The sequence below is a fragment of the Bombina bombina genome, chromosome 2 (assembly GCF_027579735.1).
Source record: "Bombina bombina isolate aBomBom1 chromosome 2, aBomBom1.pri, whole genome shotgun sequence".
Taxonomy (NCBI): Eukaryota; Metazoa; Chordata; class Amphibia; order Anura; family Bombinatoridae; genus Bombina; species Bombina bombina.
This window is the reverse complement of record NC_069500.1, coordinates 37812331-37831990: the sequence shown is the minus strand read 5'-3', so window position 1 is coordinate 37831990 and position 19660 is coordinate 37812331. Positions and strand designations below refer to the sequence as shown.

Sequence of the window (19660 nt, the reverse complement as noted above, 5' to 3'; positions counted from 1 at the left end):
GAGTTAGAACAGGGGTTAAAGAAGCCTATAGAGAGAAGAAGTTGCAAAGGAATAGGGTCATGTGGACAGGTGAGATGAACAGAAGATTGAGTATTAAGACTTCGTCCTCTGTTACAGGACAGAAGTAACAGAGAGTTTTGTTAATAGAAGAGGTTGGTAGGAGGGCTAGGTTTAAAGGGTGTGACAATTTAATTTTTGGAATGATCAGCAATAATCTGAGCAGTAGTTTTGGTAGTGAGTGAAGGTGCAGGCAAACATATAAGGAAGTTGAAGGTTGAAAACAGCTTTCTGGCGTTGGATGTGTGAGCTGACACAAGGGAGGAGAAATAGACTAGTTTAACCAGGCTGAAGGCAGATTGGTGTGTCATGGTTGTTCAGTGCATGATGCACAGTGAACAGTGGAGGGTGCATCTTTTTCTAGTGTTGATTTTAGTGCTAAATGATGCTATAAGGCCACAAGGGAGAAAAGTTTTTTAGTTTAGCAGAAAAGTCTTTGAGATGCAATTTGTTTAAATTCTTGTAATGTAGCAGTTGTTTTTGGTGGCTTGTGAAGATGCTGTAGTTAAAGTGAGAGCAAACGTTAGTGGTTAGATGGTGGTCAGAGAGAGGAAAAGAAAGTTAGAGATCATAGAAATGAAAAAGGAGAGCCTATAGGCAATGGTATATAACGTAGACGAAGCTAATGTATAGCTATAAAATATATAGATATCAAACTTGGAAATAGCACAGATATTTGTCAATTGAATTGCCTTCACAGTAGGAGAGGCCAAAACTGGTGTTAAGGGATAGACATGTAGAGGCAGTCCACATGTTAGGATTGTCAATGTGGTATGTGGAAGTAACCTAAAATCTAAAATGTGGGAAGGTACATAACAAGAGAGGAGGGTGGGAGCCAGGCTTCAAAGTGGTCTAAAAATTGTGATGCTAGGCCAGGAGGCCGATAGATAACAGCAACACTGAGAGCTACAGGGGAGCAGAGGCAGAAAGCATGAATATAAAAAGATGAGAAATAAATGGAGGTGGTGAAGGAATGCAGTGGAAGGTATAGTCCCCCAACCTCAAACAGTTTACTGTCCATTTAATTAAAATACACCCAGATGCTCTGTAAACAGAAAATTAGAGATTACAAAAGCTGTTGAGGTTTGTTAGTATTTTCAGAACAGGAATATACAGCTACTATAGGATCATTAATGCAATAAAGCCAAACTCCAGATGCAATCAAAACCCAGGACCTTTAGATTCTATTCCCACTATTTCCATAGTAACCTGTCTTTGAAGACAAACCCACTCTCAACCAATTAAGCCAAAGCAAGCTGTTACATCTATCCGTCACCAATCCTAGAAGGATCCGTCCATGATTCAGCACAAGTTCCATTCATTAATTCACATTCCTTTCACTGAATAAAATATCCCCTACATTTCACCGTATTTGTCAGTGGTCTGCTCTAGACCACCTTTCCATACAATGTAATTTTATTTTATTTTGGTGTCTCAGAGTTAAAAGCGATCTGCATTTTCTGAGTATTAATGTGCCACGACTAATACAATATTTTTATCATCAGTCTCTGGCCTGCATTATATTGAATCCTTTTTCTGTTGGATAAGGTTGCAACGCGCTGCACTATGTGGCAGGTACATTTTAGTCGTATGAAATTGAATTGTTGATAGCCAACAAAAATAGGCACTCATGGTTAACATATTAATGATGACCCGTACGTGAGAAGCACATTGGTCCTGAACAACCAGAATGAGGCAGTGGGCCCCAGTGATATAGCTGCACATCTGCTGCTGCCAGAGCAAATAGAATCCCTGCTTCCATTCTCATCTCTTGCTATTCAACACAGAAATACAGTATGTTACAGCTGAGCATCAGAGCAGAAGGGGATATTACTGCAGGCCCCAAACAGCAATAATGCGCAGCTAAACAAAGCAACGTAGGAGAAACGAGGCAGAGAGAGAATGAGGGAGAGAGGAGGGACTTAGACTCACAATGTTATTCCCCATATTTGCCTACATTACAAGTGGAGCACTATTGATAACACGTTTAAAACATTAAAGTATTACACTCATATATATATATATATATATATATATATATATACAGTATATATACACACACATATTCAATGTAAAATATAGGTTTATTATTGAAATGTATAATAAGGGTTTAAAAGAGATATGGTATATGTTAAGGTGTTTGGGAAGGGCACAGAAGTGTATATACTGTATGTGTGTATATATTTGTATGTATGTATGTATATATGTGTATTCATGTGCATACATGTGTATAAATCTATTTACATGTTTACATGAATGTATATATATTTAACCTCTTCCGGGTCAAACGGCTTGACATATAAATTATCTATTCTAAACATATTTAATATGTTTTTGATTTTTCTACATAAATACTTCAAATGCTTTTGTTCTTCACTTAAAAAAATGTGTACAGATGTGCAATGTAGTGCTTAAATGCTGACCTATACTATGCAAGCATACAGATGTGCAATGAAGTGCTTAAAGGCTGACCTATACTATGCATGCATACAGATGTGCAATGTAGTGCTTAAATGCTGACCTATGCTATGCATGTGTACAGATGTGCTGATGTAGTACTTAACTGTTGATCTATACTATGCATGCATACAGATGTGCAATGTAGTGCTTAAATGCTGACCTATACTGTGCATGCATAAAGATGTGCAATCTAGTGTTTAAATGCTGACCTATGCTATGCATGTGTACAGATGTGCTGATGTAGTACTTAATGCTGACCTATGCTATACATGTGTACAGATGTGCTGATGTAGTACTTAACTGCTGACCTATACTATGCATGCATACAGATGTGCAATGTAGTGCTTAAATGCTGACCTATGCTATGCATGTGAACAGATGTGCTGATGTAGTACTTAACTGCTGATCTATACTATGCATGCATACAGATGTGCAATGTAGTGCTTAAATGCTGACCTATACAATACATGTATACAGATGTCCAATGCAGTGCTTAACTGCTGATCTATACTATGCATGCATACAGATGTGCAATGTAGTGCTTAAATGCTAACCTATACAATACATGTATACAGATGTCCAATGCAGTGCTTAACTGCTGATATATACTATGCATGTATACAGATGTGCAATGTAGTGCTTAAATGCTGACCTATGCTATGCATGTGTACAGATGTGCAATGTAGTGCTTAAATGCTTACCTATACTATGCTAGTGTACAGATGTGCAATGTAGTGCTTAAATGCTGACCTATACTATGCATGTATACAGATGTGTAATATAGTGCTTAAATGCTGACCTATACTATGCATTTATACAGATGTGCAATGTAGTGCTTAACTGCTGATCTATACTATGCATTTATACAGATGTGCAATGTAGTGCTTTAATGCTGACCTATACTATGCATGTGTACAGATGTACAATGTAGTGCTTAAATGCTGACCTATACTATGCATGTATAAAGATGTGCAATATAGTGCTTAAATGCTGACCTATACTATACATGTATACAGATGTGCAATATAGTGCTTAAATGGTGATCTATACTATGCATGCATGCAGATGTGCAATTTAGTGCTTAACTGATGATATATACTATGCATGCATACAGATGTGCAATGTAGTGCTTAAATACTGATCTATAGAATGCAAGTATACAGATGTGCAATGTAGTGCTTAACTGCTGACCAATACTATGCATGTGCACCGATGTGCAATCCAGTGCTTAAATGCTGACCTATATATGCATGTGCACAGATGTGCAATGTAGTGTTTAAATGCTGACCTATACTATGCATGTATACAGATCTATACTATGCATGTATACAGATGTGCAATGTAGTGCTTAACTGCTGATCTATACTATGTATGCATACATATGTGCAATGTGGTGCTTACATGCTGATCTATACTATGCATGCATACATATGTGCAATGCAGTGCTTAACTGCTGACCTATACTATGCATGTATACAGATGTGCAATGTAGTGCTTTAATGCTGACCTATACTATGCATGTATACAGATGTGCAATGCAGTGCTTAACTGCTGACCTATACTATGCATGTATACAGATGTGCAATGCAGTGCTTAACTGCTGATCTATACTATGCATGCATACAGATGTGCAGTGCAGTGCTTAACTGCTGATCTATACTATGCATGCATACAGATGCGCAATGTAGTGCTTAAATGCAGATCTATAGTATGCATGCATACAGATGTGCAATGTAGTGCTTAACTGCAGATCTATACCATGCATGTATACAGATGTAAAATGCAGTGCTTAACTGCTGATCTATATTATGCATGTATACAGATGTGCAATGTAGTGCTTAATTGCTGATCTATACTATGTATGTGTACAGATGTGCAATGTAGTGCTTAACTGCTGATTTATACTATGCATGTATACAGATGTGCAATGTAGTGCTTAACTGCTTATCTATACTATGCATGTATACAGATGTGCAATGTAGTGCTTAACTGCTGATCTATACTATGCATGTATACAGATGTGCAATGTAGTGCTTAACTGCTGATCTATACTATGCATGTATACAGATGTGCAATGCAGTGCTTAACTGCTGATCTATACTATGCATGTGTACAGATGTGCAATGTAGTTCTTAACTGCTGATCTATACTTTGCATGTATACAGATGTCCAATGTAGTGCTTAACTGCTGATCTATGCTATGCATGTATACAGATGTGCAATGTAGTGCTTAACTGCTGATCTATACTATGCATGTGTACAGATGTGTAATGTAGTGCTTAACTGCTGATCTATACTATGCATGTATACATATGTGCAATGTAGTGCTTAGCTGCTGATCTATACTATGCATGTATACAGATGTGCAATGTAGTGCTTAACTGCTGATCTATACTATGCATGTGTACAGATGTGCAATGTAGTTCTTAACTGCTGATCTATACTTTGCATGTATACAGATGTGCAATGTAGTGCTTAACTGCTGATCTATACTATGCATGTATACAGATGTGCAATGTAGTGCTTAACTGCTGATCAATACTATGCATGTATACAGATGTGCAATGTAGTGCTTAACTGCTGATCTATACTATGCATGTATACAGATGTGCAATGCAGTGCTTAACTGCTGATCTATGCTATGCATGTGTACAGATGTGCAATGTAGTTCTTAACTGCTGATCTATACATTGCATGTATACAGATGTCCAATGTAGTGCTTAACTGCTGATCTATACTATGCATGTGTACAGATGTGTAATGTAGTGCTTAACTGCTGATCTATACTATGCATGTGTACAGATGTGTAATGTAGTGCTTAACTGCTGATCTATACTATGCATGTATACATATGTGCAATGTAGTGCTTAACTGCTGATCTATACTATACATGTATACAGATGTGCAATGTAGTGCTTAACTGCTGATCTATACTATGCATGTATACAGATGTGCAATGCAGTGCTTAATTGCTGATCTATACTATGCATGTATACATATGTGCAATGTAGTGCTTAACTGCTGATCTATACTATGCATGTGTACAGATGTGCAATGCAGTGCTTAACTGCTGATCTATACTATGCATGCATACAGATGTGCAATGTAGTGCTTAACTGCTGATCTATACTATGCATGTGTACAGATGTGCAATGTAGTGCTTAAATGCTGACCTATACTATGCATGTTTACGGATGTGCAATGTGGTGCTTAAATGCTGACCTATATTATGCATGTATACAGATGTGCAAAGTGGTGCTTAACTGCTGATCTATACTATGCGTGTATACAGATGTGCAATGTAATGCTTGAATGCAGATCTATAGTATGCATGTATACAGATGTGCAATGTAGTGCTTAACTGCAGATCTATACTATGCATGTATACTGATGCGCAATGTAGTGCTTAAATGCAGATCTATAGTATGCATGTATACAGATGTGCAATGTAGTGCTTAACTGCAGATCTATACTATGCATGTATAAAGATGTGCAATGCAGTGCTTAACTGCACATCTATATTATGCATGTATACAGATGTGCAATGTAGTGCTTAATTGCTGATCTATACTATGTATGTGTACAGATGTGCAATGTAGTGCTTAACTGCTGATTTATACTATGCATGTATACAGATGTGCAATGTAGTGCTTAACTGCTGATCTATACTATGCATGTATACAGATGTGCAATGTAGTGCTTAACTGCTGATCTATACTATGCATGTATACAGATGTGCAATGTAGTGCTTAACTGCTGATCTATACTATGCATGTATACAGATGTGCAATGCAGTGCCTAACTGCTGATCTATACTATGCATGTGTACAGATGTGCAATGTAGTTCTTAACTGCTGATCTATACTTTGCATGTATACAGATGTGCAATGTAGTGCTTAACTGCTGATCTATACTATGCATGTATACAGATGTGCAATGTAGTGCTTAACTGCTGATCTTACTATGCATGTGTACAGATGTGTAATGTAGTGCTTAACTGCACATATGTATACATGCATAGTATTAGATCAGCAATGTAGTGCTTAACTGCTGATCTATACTATGCATGTATACAGATGTGCAATGTAGTGCTTAACTGCTGATCTATACTATGCATGTATACAGATGTGCAATGCAGTGCTTAACTGCTGATCTATACTATGCATGTGTACAGATGTGCAATGTAGTTCTTAACTGCTGATCTATACTTTGCATGTATACAGATGTGCAATGTAGTGCTTAACTGCTGATCTATACTATGCATGTATACAGATGTGCAATGTAGTGCTTAACTGCTGATCTATACTATGCATGTGTACAGATGTGTAATGTAGTGCTTAACTGCTGATCTATACTATGCATGTATACATATGTGCAATGTAGTGCTTAACTGCTGATCTATACTATGCATGTATACAGATGTGCAATGTAGTGCTTAACTGCTGATCTATACTATGCATGTATACAGATGTGCAATGCAGTGCTTAATTGCTGATCTATACTATGCATGTGTACAGATGTGCAATGTAGTGCTTAACTGCTGATCTATACTATGCATGCGTACAGATGTGCAATGCAGTGCTTAACTGCTGATCTATACTATGCATGCATACAGATGTGCAATGTAGTGCTTAACTGCTGATCTATACTATGCATGTATACAGATGTGCAATGTAGTACTTAACTGCTGATCTATACTATGCATGTATACAGATGTGCAATGCAGTGCTTAACTGCTGATCTATACTATGCATGTGTACAGATGTGCAATGTAGTTCTTAACTGCTGATCTATACTTTGCATGTATACAGATGTGCAATGTAGTGCTTAACTGCTGATCTATACTATGCATGTATACAGATGTGCAATGTAGTGCTTAACTGCTGATCTATACTATGCATGTGTACAGATGTGTAATGTAGTGCTTAACTGCTGATCTATACTATGCATGTATACATATGTGCAATGTAGTGCTTAACTGCTGATCTATACTATGCATGTATACAGATGTGCAATGTAGTGCTTAACTGCTGATCTATACTATGCATGTATACAGATGTGCAATGCAGTGCTTAACTGCTGATCTATACTATGCATGTGTACAGATGTGCAATGTAGTTCTTAACTGCTGATCTATACTTTGCATGTATACAGATGTGCAATGTAGTGCTTAACTGCTGATCTATACTATGCATGTGTACAGATGTGTAATGTAGTGCTTAACTGCTGATCTATACTATGCATGTGTACAGATGTGTAATGTAGTGCTTAACTGCTGATCTATACTATGCATGTATACAGATGTGCAATGTAGTGCTTAACTGCTGATCTATACTTTGCATGTATACAGATGTGCAATGCAGTGCTTAATTGCTGATCTATACTATGCATGTGTACAGATGTGCAATGTAGTGCTTAACTGCTGATCTATACTATGCATGTGTACAGATGTGCAATGCAGTGCTTAACTGCTGATCTATACTATGCATGCATACAGATGTGCAATGTAGTGCTTAACTGCTGATCTATACTATGCATGTGTACAGATGTGCAATGTAGTGCTTAACTGCTGATCTATACTATGCATGTGTACAGATGTGCAATGTAGTGCTTAAATGCTGACCTATACTATGCATGTTTACGGATGTGCAATGTGGTGCTTAAATGCTGACCTATATTATGCATGTATACAGATGTGCAAAGTGGTGCTTAACTGCTGATCTATACTATGCATGTATACAGATGTGCAATGTAATGCTTGAATGCAGATCTATAGTATGCATGTATACAGATGTGCAATGTAGTGCTTAACTGCAGATCTATACTATGCATGTATACAGATGCACAATGTAGTGCTTAAATGCAGATCTATAGTATGCATGTATACAGATGTGCAATGTGGTGCTAAACTACTGATCTATACTATGCATGCATACAGATGTGCAATGTAGTGCTTAAATGCAGATCTATAGTATGCATGTATACAGATGTGCAATGTAGTGCTTAACTGCAGATCTATACTATGCATGTATACAGATGTGCAATACAGTGCTTAACTGCTGATCTATATTATGCATGTATACAGATGTGCAATGTAGTTCTTAACTGCTGATCTATACTATGCATGTGTACAGATGTGCAATGTAGTGCTTAACTGCTGATCTATACTATGCATGTATACAGATGTGCAATGTAGTGCTTAACTGCTGATCTATACTATGCATGTATACAGATGTGCAATGCAGTGCTTAACTGCTGATCTATACTATGCATGTGTACAGATGTGCAATGTAGTGCTTAACTGCTGATCTATGCATGTGTACAGATGTGCAATGCAGTGCTTAACTGCTGATCTATACTATGCATGTATACAGATGTGCAATGTAGTGCTTAACTGCTGATCTATACTATGCATGTGTACAGATGTGCAATGTAGTGCTTAACTGCTGATCTATACTATGCATGTATACAGATGTGCAATGTAGTGCTTAAATGCTGACCTATACTATGCATGTATACAGATGTGCAATGTGGTGCTTAAATGCTGTCCTATACTATGCATGTATACAGATGTGCAATGTGGTGCTTAAATGCTGACCTATACTATGCATGTATACAGATGTGCTGATGTATTCTATGCAAACACCTTCACACATCTGCAATAAGCTATTACTGCACATGTGCCGTACAGCTATACAGAGCCATGGAAGCCAATTTGTAAAAATCAAATACAGTAACCTTAATGAATGATCTTATAAAATATATTATAAAGCAATGTATCTGAAACTTAGAGCAACATTTAAAATAATAATCACTTATGTGTTAGTTATGGGTTAGATTACAAGTGGCGCTTAGTTTGTGCACGAGCAATATGCGAATATCGGCCTGCACAACTTACAAGTTGAAAATAAACATGTTTGCTTGAGCACAATCGAATTTAAAATGCGTCGGGTTAGCACGTTTGTTGACCTGGGACTCCATGTACGAAGCAGTGTAAGCTGCTCCAGAGCCCTTGTGAGGCAGGTTCGCACGTGCAAAACTGCTTCCTGCAATGTAAGAAGCAGTGCTCATCAGACTGCTGCTTATTACACTTTTGGCCCCTTCTGAGGTGGCAGAGAGAAATCAGCTCGAGCTCGCTCACTCAGGGTGATTGACATGCCCTTTGGTCGCGAGAGAGAAGGGACGGGCTTTACATGCTCATTTGAGCGTGTAATGATACATCTGGGCAGAGGAATCCGCTGCGGTTTTACTCAAAGACGAGCGGACAACTTCTCATGTTTAATACATGTGGGTCCTGGCATAAAGGGTTAGGGATAAAATAGGCAGAATAAAAGAGGAGCCCTTAAAGGGATTATAAATTAACAAATGAGCCTACCTAGGTTTAGCCTTCAACTAGAATACCAAGAGAAAAGCAAATTTGATGATAAAAGTAAGTGGAAAGTTGTTTAAAATTGCATGCTCTGTCTAAATCATGAAAGTTTCATTTTGACTTTACTGTCCCTTTAATACACTCCAGCAGGTAAAATGGATCATTGGGAACAAATTTACGGGGATCACAATTTAGGGTAAACTGTCCCTTTAACTCTATTGATTGCAGGTTTACACAACAGGTTTACGGGCACAAATGTATTTGGTTTTTGAAGATGACGTAGGCCTGGGATAGTGAGCTGATAAATTACACAAATTAATTCTCTTTCAATAAAACCTTTTTTTGTCAATAGGGCCCTAAGCAGATGCCTTGTGGCCCTAGCTATACTGACCACCGTCCATAACATAAACTTACCCATAGTGTAGTGAGAGCCCGGCCAGGCACGAGTCACAGCTATGAAAAGAGCAAACACACTGACTGTCTAAGCTCAGAATAGATCGTGTAACCAGAGCGCTTCGCCAGCTGTGCCAGTGAGCAGGAGACGGCAGGAATACAGCACATAAAGTGCAATAAATCAATGTGATTTCTGTCTTTTATCAAATCTTTTTGCTCTCTTTGTTAAAACAAGACTTTCCGTGAGTGCATACTCAGGTAGGCTCACAAGGGTGCACGTGTCTTGAGAACTCATTGTTACAAACATTGTTGCAAATAAAGCAGCCATAGTGTCTAAAACACATGCACTTTCCTGAGAGAAAGGAGTTTATTTTCAACAAAATTAATAACAGAAATAATTGGAAAGGTTTTTTTCTGAATCATAATAGCTTAATTTTATATTCCATGCCCCTTCAAAGAGAAGTGCATATATTGTAATTTATCGTTCATTTAGGTTTCTATACAGAAAAAGGAGGAATTTAAGATTTAAAGGGACAGGAAACCCAACATTTTTCTTTCATGATTCAGATAGAACATACAATTTTTAAACAACTTTCCAGTTGACCTCTGTTATCTAATTGTCTTAGTTCTCTTGGTATCCTTTGTTAAAAAAAGGTAGGCCCAGTAGCTGGAAGCTAGCTGCTAATTGGTGGCTACTAATATGTACCTTTTGTCATTGGCTTACTAATGTGGTTAGCTAGCTCCCAGTAGTGCATTGTTGCTCATTCAACACAGGTGACCAAGAAAGTAAAGCAAAATTGATAATAGAAGTAAATTAGAAAATTGTTTAAATATATATGCTCTATTTGAATCATAAAAGAAAAAAATTGGCTTAATGTCCCTTTAAATTAATGCTCCTTTCTACCTTATTCAGTGAGCTCACTTGTCCTAAATGTTCCCCTTTGCACTCTGCACTCTCATTTAAAGGAATATAAAAAAATACATGTGTGTGGCCACCAATCAGCAGCTAGTACCCAGTAGAGCTTTGTGGGTGCTTAGGATACCCACAGATGCAGATGTTTTTCAACAATGGATACCACAAGAACATAGCAAATTTAATAATTAAAGTGACTTTAAAAGTGTCTTAAAATTATATGTTCTGATTGTAACTGATTTTATGCATCCTAATTGTTATTGTTCTTTTACATCAATTAAGCTTTAAAAAAAAAAAAAAAAGTTAAAAAAAAAATGATATGTTCTATCTAAATCATGCAAGTTTAGTTCTGACTTTCATATCCCTTTAAAGGCACTTGACCCCATGTGTACCGTAAGAGCCGGTAAATTGTGATGTCAAATCCAAATATTACGCAGATCTCTGATAATAAAGCTGCATAGAAACTAAATAACAGTCTTGTTATCAAACGCTGTATTGTTTGTTCTGGGGACGCCAACTAAACAACAACGTATCTGCTTAGCTGTTGTTAATGATAGATAGAAATAAACTGTATAGTATATTGCAGGGGCAAGTTCTGAATGATGTTGAATTTATTGACTTCTGTATTTTATTTCTGCAAGGTAAGTATGTTTTGTAATGTTAGTATTTAATGGGTCTGTGTCCCTGTCTCTACAGCAATTTGAAATGCTGCAAGTTATGTCTCTATAACAACAGGCTGTTTAGAAACCACGGAATACACCATGGAAATAACTATTTCCACTTTTAACTGCCTGGGAAACAAACAATTCATAGTCACATGTAGACATTGGACATTCAGTTTAACATTTAATCCAACATGCAGTGTTTTATTAAAGGGACATAAAGCCTAATTTTATTCTTTCAGGATTCAAATAAAGCAGTTTTGTTCAAAACTGCTCTCAGGTCTCCCTAATAGGTCAGATTTTCAGGATTAATTTGGATGAGAACAGGTAAAATAACCATCGCCTAGATTTAGAGTTTGGCGTTAGCCGTCAAAACCAGCGTTAGAGGCTCCTAATGCTGGTTTTGGGCTACAGCTGCTATTTAGAGTCAGTCAGGAAAGGGTCTAACGCTCACTTTGCAGCCGCAACTTTTCCATACCGCAGATCCCCCTACGCCTTTTGCGTATCCTATCTTTTCAATGGGATCTTTCTAACGCCGGTATTTAGAGTCGTGGCTGAAGTGAGCGTTAGAAATCTAACGACAAGACTCCAGCCGCAGAAAAAAGCCAGGAGTTAAGAGCTTTCTGGGCTAACGCCGGTTCATAAAGCTCTTAACTACTGTGCTCTAAAGTACACTAACACCCATAAACTAGATATGTACCCCTAAACCGAGGAGCCTCCACATCGCCGCCACTCTATTAAATTTTTTTAACCCCTAATCTGCCGACCGCACACTGCCGCCACCTACATTATCCCTATGTACCCCTAATCTGCTGCCCCTAACACCGCCGACTCCTATATTATATTTATTAACCCCTAATCTGCCGCCCCCAACGTCGCCTCCACCTACCTACACTTATTAACCCCTAATCTGCCGACCGGACCTCACCGCTACTCTAATAAATGTATTAACCCCTAAAGCTAAGTCTAACCCTAACCCTAACACCCCCCTAAGTTAAATATAATTTAAATCTAACAAAATAAATGAACTCTTATTAAATAAATTATTCCTATTTAAAGCTAAATACTTACCTGTAAAATAAATCCTAATATAGCTACAATATAAATTATACTTATATTGTAGCTATTTTAGGATTAATATTTATTTTACAGGTAACTTTGTATTTATTTTAACCAGGTACAATAGCTATTAAATAGTTAATAACTATTTAATAGTTACCTAGTTAAAATAATTACAAAATTACCTGTAAAATAAATCCTAACCTAAGTTACAATTAAACCTAACACTACACTAACAATAAATTAATTAAATAAAATACCTACAATTATCTACAATTAAACCTAACACTACACTATCAATAAATTAATTAAATACAATACCTACAAATAAATACAATTAAATAAACTAACTAAAGTACAAAAAATAAAAAAAGAACTAAGTTACAAAAAATAAAAAAATATTTACAAACATTAGAAAAATATTACAACAATTTTAAGCTAATTAAACCTACTCTAAGCCCCCTAATAAAATAACAAAGCCCCCCAAAATAAAAATATGCCCTACCCTATTCTAAAATTAAAATAGAAAAGCTCTTTTACCTTACCAGCCCTTAAAAGAGCCTTTTGCGGGGCATGCCCCAAAGAATTCAGCCCTTTTGCCTGGAAAAAAAAACATACAATACCCCCCCAACATTATAACCCACCACCCACATACCCCTAATCTAACCCAAACCCCCCTTAAATAAACCTAACACTAAGCCCCTGAAGATCTTCCTACCTTATCTTCTCCACGCCGGGTATAACAGATCGGTCCAGGCTCCGATGTCTTGATCCAAGCCCAAGCGGGGGCTGAAGATGTCCATCCTCCGGCTGAAGTCTTGATCCAAGCCCAAGCAGGGGCTGAAGACGTCCATCCTCCGGCTGAAGTCTTGATCCAAGCGGTGGCTGAAGAAGTCCATCATCGGGCAGAAGTCTTCATCCTATCCGGGCAGAAGAGGAGATCCGGACCGGTAGACATCTTCATCCAAGCGGCATCTTCTATCTTCTTCCATCCGATGACGAGCGGCTCCATCTTCAAGACCTCCGGCGCGGATCCATCCTCTTCTTCCAACGTCCTAAAACAGAATGAAGGTTCCTTTAAGGGACGTCATCCAAGATGGCGTCCCTCGAATTCCGATTGGCTGATAGGATTCTATCAGCCAATCGGAATTAAGGTAGGAAAATTCTGATTGGCTAATGGAATCAGCCAATCAGATTCAAGTTCAATCCGATTGGCTGATCCAATCAGCCAATTAGATTGAGCTTCCATTCTATTGGCTGTTCCGATCAGCCAATAGAATGCAAGCTCAATCTGATTGGCTGATTGGATCAGCCAATCGGATTGAACTTGAATCTGATTGGCTGATTCCATCAGCCAATCAGAATTTTCCTACCTTAATTCCGATTGGCTGATAGAATCCTATCAGCCAATCGAAATTTGAGGGACGCCATCTTGGATGACGTCCCTTAAAGGAACCTTCATTCTGTTTTAGGACGTCGGAAGAAGAGGATGGATCCGCGCCGGAGGTCTTGAAGATGGAGCCGCTTGTCATCGGATGGAAGAAGATAGAAGATGCCGCTTGGATGAAGATGTCTACCGGTCCGGATCTCCTCTTCTGCCCGGATAGGATGAAGACTTCTGCCCGATGATGGACTTCTTCAGCCGCCGCTTGGATCAAGACTTCAGCCGGAGGATGGACGTCTTCAGCCCCCGCTTGGGCTTGGATCAAGACTTCAGCCGGAGGATGGACGTCTTCAGCCCCCGCTTGGGCTTGGATCAAGACATCGGAGCCTGGACCGATCTGTGATACCCGGCGTGGTGAAGATAAGGTAGGAAGATCTTCAGGGGCTTAGTGTTAAGTTTATTTAAGGGGGGTTTGGGTTAGATTAGGGGTATGTGGGTGGTGGGTTGTAATGTTGGGGGGGTGTATTGTATGTTTTTTTTTCCAGGCAAAAGAGCTGAATTCTTTGGAGCATGCCCCGCAAAAGGCTCTTTTAAGGGCTGGTAAGGTAAAAGAGCTTTTCTATTTTAATTTTAGAATAGGGTAGGGCATTTTTTTTATTTTGGGGGGCTTTGTTATTTTATTAGGGGGCTTAGAGTAGGTGTAATTAGTTTAAAATTGTTGTAATATTTTTCTAATGTTTGTAAATATTTTTTTATTTTTTGTAACTTAGTTCTTTTTTATTTTTTGTACTTTAGTTAGTTTATTTAATTGTATTTATTTGTAGGTATTGTATTTAATTAATTTATTGATAGTGTAGTGTTAGGTTTAATTGTAACTTAGGTTAGGATTTATTTTACAGGTAATTTTGTAATTATTTTAACTATGTAGCTATTAAATAGTTATTAACTATTTAATAGCTATTGCACCTGGTTAAAACAAATACTGTACAAAGTTGCCTGTAAAATAAATATTAATCCTAAAATAGCTACAATATAATTATAATTTATATTGTAGCTATATTAGGATTTATTTTACAGGTAAGTATTTAGCTTTAAATAGGAATAATTTATTTAATAAGAGTTAATTTATTTCGTTAGATAAAAATTATATTTAACTTAGGGGGGTGTTAGGGTTAGGGTTAGTCTTAGCTTTAGGGGTTAATACATTTATTAGAGTAGCGGCTAGGTCCGGTCGGGAGATTAGGGGTTAATAAGTGTAGGTAGGTGGAGGCTATGTTGGGTGCGGCAGATTAGGGGTTAATAAATATAGGGGTCGGTGGTGTTAGGGGCAGCAGATTAGGGGTACATAGGGATAATGTAGGTTGCGGCGGTGTACGGAGCGGCAGATTAGGGGTTAAAAAAATATGCAGGAGTCAGCGATAGCGGAGGCGGCAGATTAGGGGTTAATAAGTGTAAGGTTAGGGGTGTTTAGACTCGGGGTACATGTTAGGGTGTTAGGTGCAGACATAGGATGTGTTTCCCCATAGTAAACAATGGGGCTGCGTTAGGAGCTGAACGCTGCTTTTTTGCAGGTGTTAGGTTTTTTTTCAGCTCAAACTGCCCCATTGTTTCCTATGGGGGAATCGTGCACGAGCACGTTTTTGAAGCTGGCCGCGTCCGTAAGCACCGCTGGTATTGAGAGTTGCAGTGGCGGTAAATTATGCTATACGCTCCCTTTTTGGAGCCTAACGCGGGTTGTTACCGACAAAACTCTAAATCTAGCCGCATGTTTACTAATCAGCTCATTATTTCACCTGTACTCCAGTACAGATAGCCTGAAAATCTGGTCTGTTAAATCTGGTCTGTTAGATCTGGTCTGTTAGTTCTGGTCTGTTAAATCTGGTCTGTTAGATCTGGTCTGTTAGATCTGGTCTGTTAAATCTGCTCTGTTAGATCTGCTCTGTTAGATCTGGTCTGTTAAATCTGGTCTGTTAAATCTGGTCTGTAAGATCTGGTCTGTTAGATCTGGTCTGTTAGATCTGGTCTGTTAGATCTGGTCTGTTAAATCTGCTCTGTTAGATCTGGTCTGTTAGATCTGGTCTGTTAAATCTGGTCTGTTAGATCTGGTCTGTTTGAAAAACCCTGATATAGAACACACAATTCTGAACACATTTCCAATTTACTTCTATTATCAATTTTGCCTAATTTTCTTGGTATTCTTGATTGAAGAAGCAGCAACACACAACTGGGAGCTAGCTGAACACATCTGTAAGCCAATGACAAGAGGCATATATGTTCAGCCATCAATCTGGTCTGTTAGATCTGGTCTGTTAAATCTGGTCTGTTAAATCTGGTCTGTTAGATCTGGTCTGTTAGATCTGGTCTGTTAAATCTGCTCTGTTAGATCTGGTCTGTTAGATCTAGTCTGTTAGATCTGATCTGTTAGATCTGGTCTGTTAGATCTGGTCTGTTAAATCTGGTCTGTTAAATCTGGTCTGTTAGATCTGGTCTGTTAGATCGGCTCTGTTAAATCTGCTCTGTTAAATCTGCTCTGTTAAATCTGCTCTGTTAGATCTGCTCTGTTAGATCTGCTCTGTTAGATCTGGTCTGTTAGATCTGGTCTATTAAATCTGCTCTGTTAGATCTGGTCTGTTAGATCTGGTCTGTTAAATCTGGTCTGTTTGAAAACCCCTGATATAGAACACACAATTCTGAACACATTTCCAATTTACTTCTATTATCAATTTTGCCTAATTTTCTTGGTATTCTTGATTGAAGAAGCAGCAACACACAACTGGGAGCTAGCTGAACACATCTGTAAGCCAATGACAAGAGGCATATATGTTCAGCCATCAATCAACAGTGAGCACCCAGCTCCTGAACCTACCTAGGTATGCTTTTCAACAAAGGATACAGAGAGAACTAAGCAAATTAGATAATAGAAGTAAATTGAAAACGATTATAATCCCTTAATCTGCAAATACAACAAATCGAACAGCTGCTTTAGGCTATTTGCACGATTTACAGATATCGCATTTTGTTTTTTTTTATAGACAATGGGGTGGGGGAGGGGAAACGCAATATTTACACAAAAGCAAGCGAAAGAAAGAAAGGAAGAATAGTATTTTCAGGAAACTGTTTTGTTGTCAAAATTAAACTTTATTGATTCAGGTAGAGCATGCAACTTGAAAAGATGTTTCAATTTAATTCAAGTATCAAATTTATTTTGTTCTCTTGGTATCCTTTGTTGAAATGCATTTCTTGGTAAGCTCAAGTGCAACAATGTTCTATACAAAGCTAGCTGCTGATTGGCGGCTATACACATATGCCTCTTCTCGTTGACTCACCAGATATGTTCAGCTAGCTCCCAGTAGTGCTGCTCTGAAACTGACTTTAACTGACTAATGATTGCATATAACTATGTGTTTAACCCCTCCAAAGGATTTAAGCACATAGTTTTATGCAATAAATAATGCAGTAATAAAATGCTCCTACATATAAGAGCATTTTGTGTTTGTACTTTTATGTCACTTTACGCAAAACAAAATTAAAGGGACAGTCTAGTCAAAATTAAACTTTCATGATAGGGCATAAAATATTAAACAACTTTCCAATTCACCTTTATCATAAAATATGCTTTGTTCTCTTGTTATTCTTTGTTGAAAGCTAAACCTAGGCTTGTAAACTGATTTCTAAGCTATTGAAGGCCGCCTCTTGAATACATTTGACAGTTTTTCACAGCTAGAGTGTGTTAGTTCATGTGTGCCATATGGATAACATTGTGCTCACACCCGTGGAGTTACTTATAAGAGGGCACTGATTGGCTACTCTGTCTAAAGAACGGAAATAAGGGGGCTGTCAGATAAGGCTTAGATACAAGGTAATCACAGAGGTAAACAGTATATTAATACAACCATGTTGGCTATACAAAACTGGGCAATGGGTAATAAAGGGATTATCTTTTTATACAATAAAAAGTCTGCAGTAAAAAAAACTGTTATACAAGAATCAGAGCTAGCTTTACATCTCTAGCGCCCCCTAGGAAATAGTTCTTCAGATACCAGACATCTGACTGCTGGGGTATTTACACTACCTGAAAAATATAATCTACTGTGACAGGCTATACATTGTACAGATGAACGTGTGATTGGCTGTGCTGGGCAGCCAAATTCACAGCACAAATATCACACCTGGTACTAAATTAAACTTCCATCACTTGCAGATGGTCCATTACTTCATTTTCCTAACCTCTTGCTGCTTTCCCTGAATATTATTTTTTATTTCTTTAGAGTGCTTCATTCAAACTTCTGATTTTTAATCACCATCAGATTAAAAGAATTTGGCCAAAATAATAAGCTTGGTTTTCCTTTCAGTTGGGGCGAAGCTCTTTATGAAAACAACAAACCAATCAGATCATAATCAAATCTTCAGTGACTTTCAGAACTGGAAAGCTCTTCTCTTGTTAGTGCCAGATTACAAGTGAGCGTTATTTAATGCTCCCGCTCGAGAGCTAACTGCGCAACAAGTAAGCCTGTTTTTGGGTCAGGCCGATAGGACTCGTATTACAAGTTGAAGATAAACATTTTTCCCTCTCATGCTAACCTGATACATATTCTCAAGTGCGCTGACCTAACATGAATATATGAATATTTCACATAGAAGAATATGTTCTATTTATTCATTAATTCATATTTCTATATATAGATTTGCACAAATATATATTTATACCTATATATAGATGATTATACATAGGTATAGATATATACAGCTATATATAAGAATACCTATTTATAAATACATAGAACATACTCTGCTATGTGCAGAACATTGGAATTTGAAATATTTACAGTAAATACACAGTATAACACTTTTTTAAAATATTTAATATTGCATAAAAATGTTTTTTACATATTTTTATCTACTTATCTGCAAAGGACTCCAATGCACTTATATATGTCTATACAGTATATGTGTACATATGTTTTTATGTGTACATATGTATACATATATAAACATATCTATATACATACATATACATATTTAGACATGTATCTCAACGTTAAAGCCCTTTGCCTGCCTTTTTTTTCTAACACCTGAGACCTCATATCTTTGAGCCCTTATAAATTTGTTTTGTGCATTTTTTAAAAAAAAATCATTTTTATTAGATGGTGTTATTATGAGTGTGACTGTACTTTGTAATGTATTTTTGATGTGTTTTGTAACTCTTTTTTGTTTCGCGAAACAGTTAACCAAAGCTCTAAGGACGCGCTTTAAAGTCAATTGCGCTTAAGCGATAGTTTAATTTGCAACAAGACTGTCCCTGCGAGGGGGGGAGGGGAGATGGAAAAGAGTGTAAACAAGAAAATCAGAGATAGGTGGCTGAA

General features: G+C 37.5%; 1 protein-coding gene across 5 annotated transcripts in view; it reads right to left on the bottom strand.

Moving 5' to 3' along the window:
* Positions 1 to 19660, bottom strand: part of RUSC2 (RUN and SH3 domain containing 2) — a 175456-nt gene that overhangs the window by 140857 nt on the left and 14939 nt on the right. Inside the window, exon 1 of one of the 5 annotated variants that reach the window (XM_053701021.1) lies at positions 10301 to 10360. The exons of the other annotated variants lie outside the window; for them this stretch is intronic. The gene's annotated coding sequence lies outside the window, so the exon portion shown is untranslated. Of the gene's footprint in view, positions 1 to 10300; positions 10361 to 19660 lie in introns of those variants that run through there. 5 annotated transcript variants of the gene reach the window in all.